At 47.3% G+C, this 18,640-nt stretch overlaps 1 protein-coding gene and 1 pseudogene across 4 annotated transcripts in view; one reads left to right on the top strand and one right to left on the bottom strand.

Moving 5' to 3' along the window:
* PCDH1 (protocadherin 1) overlaps positions 1-18,640 on the top strand; it is a 635,879-nt gene that overhangs the window by 409,730 nt on the left and 207,509 nt on the right. The window lies entirely within an intron of this gene.
* LOC138581871 (alpha/beta hydrolase domain-containing protein 17B pseudogene) lies at positions 9,194-10,242 on the bottom strand (annotated as a pseudogene).

The following is an 18,640-nucleotide window of genomic DNA, read 5'->3' as shown; positions in this document are numbered from 1 at the left end:
TGGGGCTCTCCTGGTATTGGCAAGAATGTCAGCGGCAATCCAGGTTTTTCTAGTCTGTCAATGAACTTCCGGGCCAACTTGAGGCAGTGGGTTTCGGTTTACACACTGACTTTAGGAAAGTTCCTTGTTCCTACTTCCCTTTAAACCACCCGTACCCTCGCCCATCCTGTGATGATCCTGTGTGCAGGGACAGTGTCCTGTATTTCCAATGTCGCTGCTCTCAAGCGGCCTGCATGATAAGAGGATATGTGGCTCATACAGCCTCTAATGCAGGGTCACTAGTAATATTTGGTGCTGCAAATTATAATATATTGGGCTATCAACTGGTGAGAATGTGTGGGTTTGTGGGATATAGAATGTGTTTGTGCCATATGTGAGGTGGATGGGTTCCAAGAGAAGCGGCTGATGGATGCTAGGTGGCTGGGGGGGGGCTGCATTGTACCATCTCACTGCTATTAAATAATCTTACCATGTACCAATGGTTTGAGGCTCCTTCATTTCACAAATATGTGGAACTCAGTCACCACCCACTCTCACCAGTACCCTGATTCCCCCCCCCCCCCCGCTGCTTCTGGAACTCCCATGGATTTTGTGATTCAAGGATTCCACAAACTACGATGCTGGGGATCTGTTGGGGTCCTGTGCAAAACAGCCACTCGCAAAGGCGGCAGCCCAGCAATTTCATCCACTACAGCACAGAGACTCTTCCTCAATGGTCAGCCGTGGTTTGATTTGGGGTCCTGGTCAGCTCATCAATATAAGGATCAGTCGAATGATCAAGCAACACGGTGGGCTCGCAAACTGTTTATTTGAAGAACAATTGGTACATGTCACTCCAGCACATTTACAGGTGGTGCCAACAATCACCAACTGCCTCTGAATCTCCATACAAACCACCCACCTAGAGTATCCCACGATATTCCTAAAGAGGGAGACCTAAACATGGCCCTCATTGCACCTATTCCACTCATCTCGGTGGCAGAGAAACCAGAGATGTCCATAGTTCCTGGGCCCATCATCAATGTATCGCAGGTGTAAGAAATGCTACTCCCTCCGACAACTGTTTTTACCCTATCCTGATGACTTTGTAGAAGAGATACAGCTGCTCAATGGAGCAAGTCGACTAAAAGTAACCTCAAAATAATCCGATGACGTCATGACTGACTCCATGGCATAGAAGCGTTGAACATGAAGCACAAAGACACCCCTGCATGAAGTTACACAGACACTTAAGGCTACATTGCTGGTAGACATAAAGAAGATGCTTATGACTCAAATAGAGGACGGACACACATACACCTTTGTCATGCGGAAATGGGAAGATGCACAAGAATACATATGAACTGCTTGCTGACACTTAAACGCAACTAACACGGGCAGCCATGTGAATCAAGATGGAAGCCACAAGTACACTGGAGTGATGGAGGGAGCAGAATGGACTTGAATACAGAGAAAAGCTGGCAGGCTGATCCCGCTGAAACACACAGACCGGGTTCCCAGTGCAACCACTGTGCGCAGCCTTGCCAAGGACACCGAGATAATTAGTTTCAAGTTAGCAGAAGTGATAGGACACCTGTAAGGAATAGAAGATGAAAATCCTCAAAATTCCAGGCAGGAGAAATTCATTTTGTTGTCCCTCCACATTATGATCTGAACCTGCAAGACGGAGCCTATTAATTCGAGCCAGACTTAAGTCGCTGCTCCCATCCAGCCAAAGGCAGGAAGATACAAAAGTAATACCAGGTTCAAAGCCGAATGTTCTGTCTCCAGCTCTAGGAGATTGGAGATGGTAACTTGTTGAGAACATGCAGCACCTCCGGGGTCGTTCTCGCCACCTTGAATAGTTGCACTTGGCCTGGTAACTCACCAAGCTGCAAGGCTAAGAAGACCCTCTTTACCCAGTTCCTATTCACCTTCCACATTAAGCTCATTTACATTTAGAGGTGGTCGCAGGAGGTGCCACCATATGTTTTGCCCAATTATCGCACAAACCCCCTGTATAACATGTATATAGTTTCTCTTACTAACCAATCCCAATCCACGTTAGGTTTTCTAAGATATAACTTCATTTTGTGACCATGTATTATCAAAACTGGACGACCGGCTCAAGATCGATGAGCGAGTGTGGTGAATGCTGCATTGTTCATACTTCAATGGCTGTTGTTAAATTTTCAAGTAACACAGTAGAACTTTGTCCTACGGCTGGATCTTCTGTTTGTTGGTACAGGGGATTTCCTTGGCCTAGTTCCTCTTGCATGTAATTGGGGAGATTGATAATAATTCCCCTGCCTGTAATTCATTCCGGTTCAAAATGATGAGTTTCCCTGCACTGTTAAGGATAACCAGCACATGTGTGCAAACCCAGAGGATCGTATTAAAGTGAAGATGCATTGGTCATCTGCTCGGTCACTGGACGTCCACGGTACCAGGCCTGTATTTTCTTACAATAAAGTGTCATTGTCTTGGTCTAGTTTTCTGAAATGTGACATGCAATGGTTTGTGAAAGGAAATTCCGGGACTGGGAAAATGGTGTCCTTGTGCTCATTCGAGGTAAGCCACACAAAAAGAGGGAGAATATTTTGGGAATAATGGTACTCTTACCCGGGGCGTTGAAGGGTGCAGTCATACATGTACTTTCCAGATTGTGAACTCCATGATTATTTTTTGGGGGAAATGGCTGTTTGCCAGCATCACAAGTCCAGTAAATGGACCTTTTATCACCATTCGGGGAAGGAGTTGAGGATTAGCGAGTGGGACAGTTTTGCCTTCTTGCGCAGGATGTGGCCGCGACCTGACATGAAGCATGGCAGCATCTGCTCGATTCTAATTAAATTACCAGCTCCTTAGTATGGCCAGTTAATCTCATTTTCAGGAGATGGGGCTTCAGAAAGCGGGGCGGCTCAGCTGGACTATCCACCAGCTCCCCTCCACCCCCCCCCCCCCACTCGGCCTGTGCACTAACAGCATTGGGCTGGCTGCCTAGTCCATCCAGCCATTTCCTGCGCTCCCTGCCTAATTGGATCATGGAGGATATTGGAGAGGAATAGCGAGCTGAGTTACTGAAGCAGCTTTTGACTCCCCAGGAGACACCAATCTTGCCATCTCTTATACGTTTCTGCAAATGTATGGTTAACCGTTTCTTCCCCAAGCCCTACCATAACGACTGTTTAGAGGCTTTCTGTAGTGATATTTCGAGAGTATGCTACAATTGTATCAGTGACTAGGTGGCTGTATTCATGACTTTGCAGACTTATGGCATCTTTCTGAACAGTCGTCATACATCATTTGGTGATTGTTAAACGGAGGAGACCATGTCAAAGCAATGCAGGGCAACTGTGGAAAGTCATGGAGTGGAGGGATTTTCTTTGCAGGCGATCCACCTTACAGGACAAGCTTACAAAAAGGTAATTCGTGTTTTTATCAGAAACCAAGGTTATTTGAAAGTGGGCTTCCACTTGCTTAATTGGGGCAACCGTTTAGGTTTTGATGGTTGTTTCAAATATAATAAAATGTTCCTGAGATCGCAAAATGGCATTATATTGCTGCCAAGTTGGTTAGATGTCCCCACCAAATTTAGAAACTTTGCATTCAAAAGAGGCGGTAGACCTAATTTATGAATTATTTAGAATATTTGCAATTTGCCTTGCAAAACAGCTTGACGTGAGTTCAGATATGCATTCTGGTCTTGTTAGAGCCCGTGTTCCATTTGTGGGTGGTGCATTCCAAATTAGGCAAAGATTTGGCTCTGTGTCCGCCTTGCCAAATCATTGTGCCTTCGCTGACGGCTGACTGCTCTAATCACAAAATCTGACACAGTGGGATTCTGTGTTGACTAGCAATGATCTTGGAGGATTTCTACATATTGTCGTCCATCAGAAACTTTATTTGCTTTTATTTTTTGGGCTTCAAATTTGAGATGGGATTGCTTACCACATGTCTTTCATAAATGATGGGAATAGTCATGGAAAATAGCATCTCAGCATTTTGGCACTACAACCTTGTGGCAATAGTGTTTTGGTGAGAACAGGGCTTGGTTCTTGCTCATGGTTTGACTTCAGCTAATTTTAATATTGCCTATTTGCTGTACGTTTTTGTCATGTTCTTGGCACATCCGGAAATATATTCATAATGTCAAGATAATGGCTAATAAATGAAATAGTTGTGCATCACACAAGTATGTAAACGTAATCACTTCAAGTGTAAGATTCTACTCCATGACCAAAATAATTGAAATTTGCATCCCTAAAACATAGTTAATATCGACTTTGAGTGTGCAATTGGTGGCTAAAGTATAAAAATGAATCATTCATACAGTTCTCCTTTTGCCGAAATGTGACTCCCATTTTCTCGGGATGTGGCAAATCTGGCAACCAGGCTTGAACATGTGCCCCTATTTTCTCCTTACTGTTGTAGTGCTAATAATACACACGCATTTTATTTTATGGTACCCTCACAATCTAGCTCCTTCTTCCATTATACTTCTGCATTACCACAGAGGTGCGTTCCTACCTGCACGTTTTTGAAGCTATAACACAATATCGCTTCGGGGTTGCTGTAAAAGGAGATATTTAAATGATAGCTGCAGGGTGAATAATTAAATTACTCTTATTTTATTCCTCTGCTCCATTCCTGATCGTGCATATCCAAATAGAAAACCTGAACAGAAATGGTGACTGGGATTGAATGAAATTGAAGGGCATAGTGAAGGGAAATGGGTCGTCTCCATGCAGTATTGTGATCTCCAAGTCTTCAACCACTATTGCATTAAGCCCAAGCGAATCCGATCTCATAACTCAACCTTTTCCACCAGTGGCATACACAGGGATTGGCACGAGGGGCAAAGACAACCTCGTTGCCCTAGGGCGCAGCCTGCCATCCTGGCCATAGTGCAGCTGTGTTTCGTGTTGCTCTGGACAACGGATGATGCTGAATATACTCTTATTTGATTGGCAAAAGAACGTTTTCATAAAAACAAGTTGCATGTCTGTGTCAAATGATTATAAGCATGTGAGTATCTCACAAGCTATTAGACTATGTGTAAGTTATTAAAGTAGAATGGCTCATTAATAAGTCTTGATTTTTTGGTTCAGTTCATATTGCGTTCTTGTTCTCATAGTTTTAAACTGTACAGAAATAAAAATTGGCGTGCGCTAACAAAGCCAGGTCTTGCATATCATGATATGAGAGCTGCTTTGAAGCATATTTATATGAAATAAGAGTGCAAATGAAATAGTTCGGTCAGAATGGTGGTTTTTGAATGGTCTACTTTGCTCGCTTTGGAAAATTTACTCTCCATTTCTATTAACATGCAGGTTACTGTTGTGTGGCAGAAGAGAAATGGTGTACCTGTGTAGGTATGCATGGGATTTCTATAAGGAAAATCTAGTTTCCAAGCAATAGAGTGCTATTAAAAAAAAAGGTTGGAAGAGAGAACACATGGGGAGGGACTTCAATTAAAATCATTCACCACATGGGTCCAGATTCACATATATACACACCTTTTTTGAAACCTGCATCCATATCTACACATTCTAGTACTTCTCTCTTTTATCCTTTCACAGTGATAAAATGATTACCATTTTGTTCGATGACATTTGTGATGTCATATTTGATGTTCTGGGTGTTAGTCTTAGCAATGCACACTGGTGGCGTGAGTTATGGTTGCTTAGCTTACCATTACCGGTGAATTTAAATGTTTTTTCGGTTTTACTTGTAACCATAACGTCCCTTTAACAAAGTGTGTTCACTGAATTTCATAGGTTTTTACCAGACCTCCCCAACCCTTTTAATTTGCTGCAAGTTCCTTATACCTATTTTTAATGATTACACCTAAAAAAACATACTCAACCGCAGTTTAGATGCTCCAGAGTCCACGGACAGCGCGATTGTCTGCAGACATCAGGTAGCATTCACAAAATCTAGAAGCACAGGGGACAACAGAAAATGTTGTACCCTTCAACCAACAAACACATAAAACGTTACTTATATTTACTACATCCAAATATACCTTTTTGTACAAATCATTTAGCACACAATATAATGGAATGCACCAAGCACAAACCATAACTGTACACCCCATATTATCACTTCAGTACAACTCTTCATACAGACTCACATACACCAAGTGCTCATTCCAAAACAACCTTTTACCAAATAGTAAGTACACTGTATTTACTTCTCTATTACCATTCATTATATAAACATTTCTTATAAACAAATATCACAATTTATTTTATTTTTACAAAAATGGCAAACACGCTTCAGTGGTTGGAAGAAAACTTTCCAAAAGAAAGGAAATGAATGCTGATGACATCTCTAATGGAAAACAATATATCTTTCAATATGAACAAATAATGTCATTTATACAGAGCTCAGTGAAATAATTTCTTCTTTTTTTATAGTACATACTTTACATGAAAAAAAAAACAATTTAATTTTGGAGAATCCCAAGAATCACAAAAACAATCTCTATCCCAAACTGCACATAATGAAAACCTGACCTTGTCTGCAAAATTGGATAAACTTAGTAATGACTTCAAGGAACTTTTAAATTGTTAAAAAATAATGTTTTAGAAAGTTGATTATCGCTGTCGTTCTTGTAGCTGCCCCCTTTGCCCTCAGCAATCACCCCCATCAAATTACAAAAATATAAATTAAAGATGCTTTGTTGAAATTTCACTCCCTCTCTCCCTCCCCTGATGATCATTAAATAGAAATTCAAAATTCTCCCATGTGTTTCCCATCCTGATGCCCCATCCCTTTCATACATTTATTTTTGATACTGTAAATACCCCAACTATTAGTCTGCGGACTATACGACTGTTCGAGGCTTCAGTTTGCGAAATAGGTTGTCACGCTGTGTCAGGACATTCGGGTCTGGCATCAAGCACTTTTAATTAGTCCTTGGACAACGCACCCATTTGAGGACATGCATGCGCCCAGTGTCTCCCGCTCGACAGTGTCCGCTGCAACCCGCTGCCACGGACGTCTTCATGTGACCGCATCCGTGCAGCGTGTCCGCAGATGGTGTCCATGACCGCGGACATTTGAAACTGCAATTTTGGCCAATGTAGGATGTTTCAACTTGAAAGTGTACCCTTACTCATCTCTAGACCCATACTTAGTTGATCTGTCAACTTTCTACAACTTTCCAAGGCCTATTCTCGACTTGTTAGTCGCCCAGACAGTCGCACCATCCGCTGAGGGTTTTTATAAAGGGACCCACCCATTACTTTTACTCATTCTCAATCTGGCAGACCAGGAGAGTGTATCTTTTCATATTACTTGCTGCAGGACACAAAGAATGGCATATGTCTTGGCCAGCCCTCCTCCCCAACCACCACCACAACCACCTGGAGGGCCTGGAGAGGATATAGAAGCGGAAATGCAGAAGAGGATGAAGATGAAGAGCAAGATGAGGTTAGAGGAAGTGCCTACCTCCAGTGCTCGGGAGTGAGTCATGGGTGTGGCAGGCTTTTACCACCGTTTGGGGTGTACCAAAGGCTTGGGCAGCCAAGGTGAGATGCACCGAGTGTACTCAGTCGCAGGAAACCTGGACTGTACTCCTACGGGACCACCTCCATTTGCTGCTACACCAGATCCAACCCCCCAGGTGCTCTGAGAGAGGCTGTTCCTTTCTCAGGGAGAAAGAAGCAGGTTGACAAGCTCGACCCCATCTTCCTCAACCACTCTTGCCACCACACAGGCCATGCAGAATGCTGTTGACCCTTACCTTTCGTGGGTCACAGTACTATGTTTGTATTGCGACACTGATCTGCAGGAGTAGCAGTTTTGTAAGCTGTGGTAAACTGTGGTCAAGGAGCACGAGAGACACAGCCACCTACCTTAAATTTAAAGGCCGCCAGCATCTTCCACTGTCCACCTGCCCCTCCGTATCTGTGGTTGGTGCCCCTTCACTCTCCTTGCCTCTCCTGTAAAAAACAAAAAAGCCAAAAAGATACAAAATCAAAAAACACAAAAAAGGCTTCTTTCTGAGCCACCTTACACAGTATAAATAGAACTAAAAATAAATATCACGGGACATTTTGAAGCCTGTGTATTCCACTGACACCTTTAAAATTCCAGGGGTGGGGTGGGGGAATAAAAATAAATTAACTTGTTCGTTCAAAAATGGTGGCTCTTAAAAGAACCTTTTTAAAAAAAGAATTTGGAGAGGATTTTATATACTGAACTAAAAAATGTTCTAGTGTACGTAATAATACTCCTACGTCCGTCCCCTTTCCTCCATACTTGTGGGACATTCCGTCCTTCAGGACGGGACTAGAGCCCTTTTGTTAAAAAGCAAAAAAATTGAAAAAATGTTGTCGTCCTCTTTTTACACAGGGTACCACACGAGCCCGTAAAACCGCCCTCCTGAGCTCTGCCCCGTCCATCGCCCTTCAGTCCTTTTCTCTGCGCGGTCGGGGCTGGACACACTTGCATCGCTGGGAAAACAAAGTTTCGCTAAGTCCTCTGTCTATGCCGGAGTGTCTGGGATTTGTGTCCTGTTCTTCAAGCAAACGTTTCTTCGCTAAAGTGGATCCCCATTCTATCTGCTTGGAGTGTCTTGGGCTGGAACACTGCTGGGGTTTGTACTTCTACTGCAATCCTCTTTCCGTCCGGGCACTCCAACACCATCTTCTTCAGTGGGAGGACATCTTTCAGCGTGTTCCTCCACCTCATCTTCAGCTTTTCATCAACGAAAAGAGACGCCCTGTAAGTTCCTTACTTTTTAGGGCACCCCGGCCGGGGGACTCCTTCCCAGGGTCTTCTCAGTCCTGGTGGTGCTCGAGCAGCTCTACCACCAGGGTTTCTCCTGAGGTGCCCCGCAGGCCTAATAGGCGTCCCAGAGTTTGCTCAGAGGGTTCCCACGACCGGAACCCGTTCCGAGGTTCACCTGTCAGGTGCTAAACTTTAGCCTAGTTCATAGTTCATCTCTGGCTTTGGACACCGGGGTTCGCTCCGAGGTCTCAGTTTCTGGAGATTTCCATACAGACACTGGGGCACGCCCTGAGGTCTCCTTTTCTGGAGCTTTCTGTACCAAGCCACGGCTTGAGGCCCCTCACGAGGGAGCTACACATACTGGGACGAAACCCGAGGTTCCTCTTTTTGAGGCCAAAATCTGTACCGACAAAACCGAGAGACCTGTTCCTAAGGTCTTGTCTGTAAGGGTGATTCCTCAGCTTTGACTGCATGACAGTGTTTTTCCAATTGTTAATACTGGTATTTTAACCATCATCACTTATGTTTCCAAACCTTTACTTGCATTTTTAAAGGCAACTGACAAGATTTGCAAGCAAACCTTCAGGTCTCAGGTTATACATTTCTTAGATTAACCATGGTGCACAGTCTAGCAGTGGAACAAACCCTAGCAAGACATGTACAAAATATGTTTTATAAATTCACCAACTCTTGTGAAACAAACTGTTTCAATCACTCAAGATACTGTCCATAAAGCTCCACATCATTATGACCTGCTTGTTCGACCCATAGAGGCTCTACTGGTCTCTGGCAATGTTCATGAGAGAAATCAATGACTTCATCTTCCGTCCCATGGATTGTTAACAATGGTGAGGTTATCTTTGAGACTTTATCAATGTTTGGAAAAGCATAAAAACAGTAGGTCCTCTTTGTTTCTGGGAAGGCTACCCGCATTCCTGAGGTTAGAGGAGAATGAAGTACAACAGCAGCACTCTCAAAGCGAGCAGCAAGGTCCACAGATGGAACGGTTCCTATATTTTGTCCATAAATTATCACATTTTCAGGGCGGATTCCGTACCTTGTCCTGAGGGCCACCCAAGCAGCATCAATGTCAGCATATAGATTTTTCTCAGTTGGTTTCCCAGAACTTGTTCCAAAGCCAGAATAATCATAAGAGAATATGTTACAATTAATCAGGGAACCCAGCCCAATGTAAAAACTGCTCATTTGGCCTAAGTCAACAGCATTTCCATGTGAGAAGAGTAGAGTAGATTTGGCATTTGGTGAGCAACGCACAACAATGCAGGCAATCCGGTTACCCCTGCTGGTTCTCGTCATAAAACATTCAATGGTATCCTTTTCTCTAGAGGAGTACTGCCAGTCTGCTCGCTCTGAAAGATGAGTCCAGTGTGTTCCACTCTCATCACACATCAATGTGTATGTTGGATCAGGACGCAAAAAAGCCAAATTTGAGGCAATCTTCCCTGGGCATGGCGGGCAACAGAAGAGGCAACACAGCTCACTGAAGGAAAGGTTATTCATCTCGGAAGCGGTGTCTGTAGACCTGGGCCTGCGGGCTCCACTGCCTCTCTCTTCTTTCAGTGTCAGGCTCTAGGGGATCCCATTCCTCTCTGCTCCGGCACCTGACGCGAGGGTCCTGAACTCCTCCCGCACACCAGCCGAGTTTCAACACTCATAACCGGAAGATGAACACCTGCTACAGGGCGCTCAGAGACCCGCCGATGGCCTTGCGGAATGTCTGGCGCTTGGGAATAAACAGCGCAGGCGGGAGAAGGGCAGCACCGCGCCCTGAACACACTGTGACTCAGCTTCCTCAGCTTTCCAGCACTCAGGGTTGCAGTGATCCTCTGTTAACGGCTCTGCCGAGGTTCCTCCTCTGGAGGCCAATTTTGGGGCCACCTCCAAGATGTAAAGTAAGCATCCGAGATCCCCCCAGTCCCAGCTCTTCTGAGCATCCTTGTGTCAAGGCTGGGGTGTTATTAAGTCCCCATAGCTGCCTTAGGAGACGATTGCCTCATCTACACATGTGACGCAGTTCTCTTCAGGCATCGACAAAATGGCAGCCCACCCCTCATGGTCCACGTTGGCCATTTTGGATTCTTCCCTTACACCTACGTTCTCGACGGTGGGTGCTGGGAATCTTAATTTTAGGGCTGAGCAGCCTTTTTTGCCTCAAGTGGAAGGTAAAAATCTGTTCCGCCCTTCTTATGACTGGCGTGCTCGGGTGCCGCTGCCACATACTGTCTCGCTTCCGCCTATTTCTGCTCCGCTGGTCTATGCAGACCCGATTGGTGGTGGGCCTTCCTGGCAACCATCCTCATTGCGTTTGTCGGGGTATGCCCCATATGAGAGGCCTCTGCCTATCCCAGCGCCTAAACTTTCATCAGAGGATGTATTTTTCGGGAAATTCAGAGGCCGTGCATTCTGACCCTATGAAAGAGTACTGGAAGGGTCTTTTCAAGGAAATCTACCCTGAACCTCTGGTTCCACCTTCCACCCTGGCACCTCCTGCAGTGGTACATCCTCTTCCTATCGGTCCACCTCCAGCGCTTCCTCCCCTACCTCCGCTATCTCCCATAGAGAAGACATAGGTAGAGCTGGATAGCACTTTAAAACCTGTGGCGGCCCCGCCGTCCGCTCCCGATTCACTGGATGACCCTCAAGCAGATCAGGAAAACTATGCGCCGCACCGCTCTGTCAGAGCATTCCATGACCGGGTTCTGGATATGATGGCCCTCCTCGACATTCCAGTACCTGAGGCCCCCATACTGGCCTGTTCCTCCAGAAGGACGTTTTGGCTGAGGCCTGTTAGGTCTGGGATAAGCCCCACACCGGGCTGCATATCAATAAGAGAATCCACGCCCATTACAGGCTTCACACCTCTGAGGAGATAGCTTTGGCATCTTGTCCGCTCCCTTCCTCGACGGTGGTAGCTGCGGCCATGCTTCAATCCAAGCCGGCCTCTGCAACCTCTATGGCTGCGGCTCAGATTCTCTTCAAGGAAGAGAAAATTCTGGACTCCTTGGGCAAGAAAGTCTTTGTCAACTCAGCACTGCAGCTTCGCCAAGCAAATACCGAGCTGATCCTGGCAGCAGCTAATATGAAGTTGTGGAAGAAGTTGGCTGATTTCCAAGAGTGCATTCCTGCGGATAGGCTAGACGACTTCAAGGCAGTTTTGTCGGACGACATGGTGTTGGCACAAGATTTCCTGAAAGCTGCGGCACACCATGTGGATTCCTCAGCTCAAGGTCTGATGGTGGGAATTGGCACCTCCCGCCAAGCGTGGCTCCATGGCTCCATCTCTACGGATGATGAACTTACCAAGACCCGAGCTTCAGAAGCTTCTAGACATCACGGGGGTGGAACCTGTTCCCCTCGGGGAGTAAGGGGAGGGCTTCTACTCTAGACTGTTCATGGTGCCCAAACCCAACCAGGCTGGCCTGCGCTCCTCCCTCAACATTTCCCAGTTCAACCTTTATCTTCCCCAAGAGCAATTCAAGATGATCACACCCTGCCAAATAAAGTCCTCTCTTCGGAAGGGTGACTGGCTCAGTGTAGATGACCTTCAGGACATGTATAAATACATCCTAGGCCGCATTGAAAATATCTGCGGTTCTCCCTGGGATGGGAGCACTTCCAGTTCTGTGTGCTCCCGTTTGGTCTCAGCTCGGCGCTGTGCGTCTTTACAAAGATCCCGGTCATCGCAACTTTCCTTCGGCTAACAGGGTGTTCATCTATATCCGTACTTGGACGATTGGCTCCTACGCAGCCCTTGTCCTCTGACGGCTTTGAGCAATCTCCAGTCTCTCCTCCAGCTCCTGTTCCATCTTGGGCTGTCGTTGAATTGGCGGAAATCTTCCATGACTGTTTACGAATACCTGATCTGACTGGGATTCTGTTGGAACATGATAGACTACAGGGTGTATTTGACAGCAGACAGGATTGAGGATCTATTCGCCACATGTCAACTCTTCATCCAGTCAGAGCACATGACGGCTTGGTGGTTACAGGACTTCTGGGCCTCATGGCCTCTAGCATGCTTGCTCTTCCTCTTGTGCGTCTCAAAATGAGGCGTACACAGCTAGCTCCTCAGAGCTTTTGGTGTCAGGCTTCGGACTCGGATTCCAAGATGATCCCAGTTCCGTCCTGCATGATCGCAGACCTTTTATGGTGGTCCTTGACCAATAATCTTACGGTGGGGGCCTCCTTTCAGGAGTCCTGCCTACAAATGATGATCACCACTGACTTCTCCCTTCTGGGATGGGGTGCGACGCTGGATCATCTCCAGGTATTCGATCTATGGACGCTGCAGGACAGGCAGTTTCTTGAAAATTATTTGGAACTCCTGGCTGTTTTTCTGGCACTGAAAGCTTTTCAACCCTCCATCACGAACCGGGTGGTCCCCTTCCAAATGGACAACTCTGTGTCAATGTTTTATATCAACAAGCAGGGTGGTACCAAGTCACCACCTTTTGTGGACCTTGCCATTCAGGTTTGGGAATGGGCCATCCAGCACGACATTTGGCTACTGGACGGAACACATTCTGGGGCAGTTCAATGTGACTGCAGACTCACTCAGCCGACAGACAGCGGCCAGCTACGAGTGGGAACTGAACATGGAGGTCCTCTCCAACATCTTTCGCCAGTGGGGCACTCCAGAAGTGGACCTTTTTGCGACTGCCACAAACGGGAAACTTCCTCTTTATGCATCCAGGAATGGGCTTGGACCTCCGCTCTAGGGCATGCACTCGAGATTCCGTGGCACAACATGAGGGCATATGCCTTCCTGCCTCTTCCTCCGATTCATCGGTCACTCTGCAAGCTCAGGAATAGATTGAATTGCACTCTCCTGTTCATGGCTCCTTGGTGGCCAGCCAGATTCTGGTTTTCGGAATTTCAGCATCTGTCGATTTATCCTCTGATCAGACTGCCGTTGATTCTCAACCTGCTTCACCAGTGCGATCAGCAGATGTGGCACCCCTTCCCACAATTATTCAGCTTGGCGGCCTGGTGCCTGAATTCAAATCTCTAGCGCAGTTTAACCTGTCCGAGGACAAATATGCACATTATCCAAGTGGCCAGGAAGACTACTACGAGGTCTCAGTATAGGAGCAAGTGGCTCCGGTTTTGTCACTGGTGTTTAGCTAAGCAACTAGACCCCAGACATGCTACGATTGACACTGTCCTTTCGTTCATTTCTCATCTGGCTGCTTCGGGCATTCATGTCTTGTCTTGTAGGACTTACGTGTCGGCTGTTGCCGCCTACCTGTACACTGACGCCTGTTATTTTTCTTTGACGAACCCAGTCATTAAAAGGCATTTCGCAGGTTTATCTCTTTTTCCACCTGTATGCAATCCTCATCCAAAGTGGGATTTAAATGTGGTCCTGACCGCCTTGTGTCATAAACCATTTCAACTCATAGCTATGATGGATCTAAAGTACCTTTCTTGGAAGGTTGCCTTTTTAATTGCAGTGTCTTTGGCAAGGCGAGTAAGCGAGCTTCAAGTTTTGTCCGTGGAACATCCGTTCCTTACCTTACATAAGGATAAGGTTGTGCTCCGCACTCATCCTTCTTTCCTTTCGTGACTGATTTTCATTTGAATCAATCTATTTCATTACCTGTCTTTTTTCCAAACCTGGCCTCGGATGCCGAAAGAGTATTACACAATTTAGATGTCAGACGAGCTCTGAAGTTCTATCTGGACAGAACTGAACTCAGGGGCTCCTCTCAACTCTGTTACGTTCAGAGACCCGAAAGGGAAACCTGCTTCAAAGGCTACTATCTCCCGATGGATTGTCTCCTATATTTCAGAGGCGTATACCATTCAGGGCATTCAACCTCTGAAGGGCATTCATGCCCATCTTGTACGTGGCAAAGCGGCTGCTGTTGCCTTCCAAAAATATGTTCCCTGGGAAACCATTGCCAAGGCAGCTACATGGCCTTCCCCATCAGCTTTTTGTAAGCATTACTGTTTGGACCTGAGCTCCAGGGCCGATGCTCAATTCTACCAGGCTGTTCTTAAAAACCTTTTTCAGTAAGGAAGTTCCATCCATCCGTATTACCTGTGAGGAGTGCTTTGGAATCTCCCACAAGTATGGAGGAAAGGGGAAGGTATGTAAGAGTATAACATAGTTACTCACCGTAGTAGCTACCTTATTCCTAGTCCATAGTCCCCTTTCCTCCATATGCCCGTCCACCATCCCCTCTAATACGTATCCTCTGTTATTGCTTAAATGGTCGCAGACCTGGCTATTGAATAGGACTGAAGGGCGATGCGCGGGGCGGAGCTCAGGAGGGCGGGGTTACTGCCATGTGCGCTACCCCACGTAAAAAGAGAAGGACACAAGTTTTTCTATTTTGATGCTTTTTAACAAAAGTGCCCTGATCCTGTCCCAAAGGACGGAATGTCCCACAAGTATGGAGGAAAGGGGACTATGGACTAATAATAAGGTAGTCACTACAGTGAGTAACTTTGTTATTTTTTCTAAGCCAATTTCTTTTCTGTTTTTTGTGTATTTTCTACAACTACTAAAAAAAATACTTCACAACATATTTCACAAATTAACAAAAATTGTTTGTGCATTTTTGATATTCAAAAGAAAAATCTAATTTTTGACTTCAGTCAAATGTACTCCACCTCCTCAAAAAATATTCACTATATCAAACTTGATATTTTCTTTATGAAAAGATGTAATTCCAAAATCCTGGAAAAACGCACATACAGCTTTGTTCACATTGCGCCTTGCTTTCTTTTGTGGACAAAATAAATTGGAACTCAACCACATTGGTCTTTTAGCTATTTGAAAAAAATGTGTCTTGGAGTGTGGGAACAGCTCCATTAACTTTGCAAATGCATCCTTTACAATTATGTCTGGATGCTTGAAAGTAACCATATTCTCACAAAACAGGATCAATTCTGCCTACTTCGTTCCTTGAACTCCATAACAGGAAACTTCACATTCTTCTAACACAAGATTCTCAGACAATCCACACTGCTCAGAATAGACCATAAGCCAATGGACCAACGCTCTGCATCCTCAAAACCATAGTCATCTTCACTGCACACAACAAAGATAACTCTTGCTACCCAGTCTTCCTGTACACCACACCCACAAAACTTGATTGGCTGATCTCCAATGTCTGTGGACATCCACGACTGTCGGAGGTCTACACAGTCCCCTTTCCATGCCGGGCAAGCTTAATGGACTGGGATGGCACGCGCTCTGCCCGCAAACTACTGTGGTGTCCGCGGAAGCTCTTACACAGGACAGCCCCTCTACCCTGTTCACTTTTATGTTTGTTTAACCCCCTCCTATTGACTGCTTTCAAACAGTCACACATCCATCTACCAATCACATCCAAAAACTCTACATGGAACCCTGTCTTCGAGGGGATTGGGTCCTCCGACGTATTCATATCTATGACAGGTAATGTCGACAGCTGTGCTGCTTCGGAAAATCTTTGGCGTCTGCGTCCTGCGTCAATGATGTCGATGCGCCGTCCCCGAGGACCTCCTCCGACGGCCGACGTCACCCGATGTGATAAGTAAGACGCAAGACTCCCATAGCCTCAGTTCCGTTTTTTCCGCGAACGTGTTCGCTTCGTGAATCTCGGTACGCCTCGACTCTTTGGAGTTTGCTGTTTTCAATTCTCGGTTCGTTGAACCTGTTTGGTTTTTTGTGAAAGACCTGTTCGTGGCAATGTCTACTTCGTCTTCAACCCCGCGTCCGGGCTTCAAGAAATGCGGGGACTGTGGGTCCAAGATGTTGGTCACAGACTCGCACAACGCCTGCCTCTGGTGCCTCGGGGAGGCCCACGATACGGACAACTGTGTCGACTGCCAGTCGCTCAAGGCAAAGGCCTTGCGGGAACGCAAGAAGAAGCTGTCGGTAGGTCGGGTGTCTAAGCCCCGGAAGTCGAGGTCTGCGGGGCTTTCGACGGATGACTCGAGGGGCGACTCTCCGCGTCTTCGTCAGAAGTCCAGTGGGTCTCCTTCCAGGAGTCGGTCTCGCCACTCCTCCGCCACTCCTCCGCCTCTTCGAGGCATTCCCAGAAGCGCCAGCATCGGTCATCTTCCCCGTCCTCTTCCGAGGACTCCACCCGTCGGCGGGTCGCTTATCCCTCCATGCAAGCGACACCAGAGGAATGGGCTTCCTTCGGGAAGCAGATGCGAGCGATTCTTGAATCGCAGGGCACCGGTCCGTCCGCGCCTCCGAGTGGGGTCGGTCGGCACCAGTCGAGAGACGCCGCTCGTACACCTTTGGGCTTGGGTGGTCGGCACGGCTCGCGGGAGAGGTCCCGCTCGGACAAGGGTAGCCGTTCTCGCCATGCCCGTTCCAGGTCCTGGTCCTTGACGCGCTCGAGACCATGTGAGCCTGTGCCGTCTTCGAAGAAGACGTCGACGCCTGTGGTGCTGAGGTCATTGTCGATTACTCTCGAGGCTCTGCCTCCGAGGGGGTAGTCGATGCTGTCGGCGCATAGGTCATCGAGAGACACGCTCCGACTTTGAGGCCGGTGTCGACAACGCTGATGCTGCCGGCGCTACAGCTGACGTCAACGCCGATTCGCTCGATGCCGTTTCTGCCGGTGCCGACTCGTTCAGCGCCCTCAACGCCTTTGGAGGCGGTGGTGTCGGAGGGACCCCGTGGCATGGGGTTAGCCCCTAGAAATGCTCTGGCTAAGGTCAGGCACTGCATTGGTCCCCAGTTGTCTTCCTCTTCCCGCCTGGAGTACATTTCAGAGGGTGATGAAGGCTCTGATGACAGCTTGGTTCCGGTTATGGTACCAGATGAGCTTATCTCGGGTCGTAGCCAGTTTGATGACCTGAGGCAGTCACTGCATGATGCCAGTGGACTGGACACCTCTCCGGAGGTGGAGTTTTGTAGGCCGGAGCCTGGCACTCATGCCGGTTCTTCATATTGGGGCCTTATGTCTCGGGTCACCGAGTACTTGGGTTGGTCAGCTCCCCCAGGGGATTTCGTTCAGGATGATCTCACGGACATCCTTGATCTTGGTCCCCCCACTGACCCAGTTTTTCCGTTTCATATGGCTCTGCAGAGAAGGGTGGCGGCGGCTTGGACTGCTCCGGAGAGTCTCCCGGCAGTGGGCAAGTCTTTGTTGCGAAAATACCGTCCAGCCAGTAGCGACCCCTGCTACTTGTCCAGGCACCCCACTCCGGAGTTTGGTGGTGCAGGCGGCTACGGCCCCAGCAAAGCAGGCGTCGTATCCTACCATCCCTCTGGATAGGGACGACAAGCGTTTTGACGGCTTGACGAAGAAAGTGTTTTCTTCAGGGGGTATGGCGCTTCAGACGGCCAACTCCATATGTGCCTTGTCTCGTTTCACACACACTCTGTGGAACTGTGTTGCATTAACAGCTGAACGTATTCCCGAAGGGGACGAATGGGATGGTTTCCTTGCTATGGTTCAGGATGGCAAGGATGCCATGTGTGAGGCCGTTCAGTCGGGTTTGGACATGGCAGATTGTGTCAGCCGGTCCATGGCGGCGAGTACCATAATACGCAGGTTTGCGTGGTTGCGGTAGTCCCGGTTCGCTCCTGATTTGCAGTCCCTGCTCCACAACATGCCCTTTGATGGTGAATACCTTTTTGGCAGCAAGGCTGACGAGAGCCTTGAGAGGTTGCAGACCTCCAAAGCTGCAGCGAAGTCGTTGGGCGCTGCAGTTCGCCAACCTTCGCCTTTTCGTCCTAGGGGACAGCAATGGAGGGGAGGTTCCTTTCGCTATTACTCGTCCTTCAGTAAAGCGAGAGGAGCTAGCAGTCTAAGTGGCCACCGTAGGAGTGCCAGAGGTGGAAACAAAGTTACTCGAGGTCCAAGGCCGCTCGGGCAGTTGCCTCTTTGCCCTCAGGCAACGCCGCAGCCGCTACCACTCAGTCATGTGGCCCAGGTCCCATGGT

This window comes from Ambystoma mexicanum, chromosome 3q, assembly GCF_040938575.1.
Source record: "Ambystoma mexicanum isolate Mex_15411 chromosome 3q, UKY_AmexF1_1, whole genome shotgun sequence".
Taxonomy (NCBI): domain Eukaryota; kingdom Metazoa; phylum Chordata; class Amphibia; order Caudata; family Ambystomatidae; genus Ambystoma; species Ambystoma mexicanum.
The sequence above is the reverse complement of the archived record's forward strand: the minus strand, read 5'-3'. Positions and strand labels throughout refer to the sequence as shown.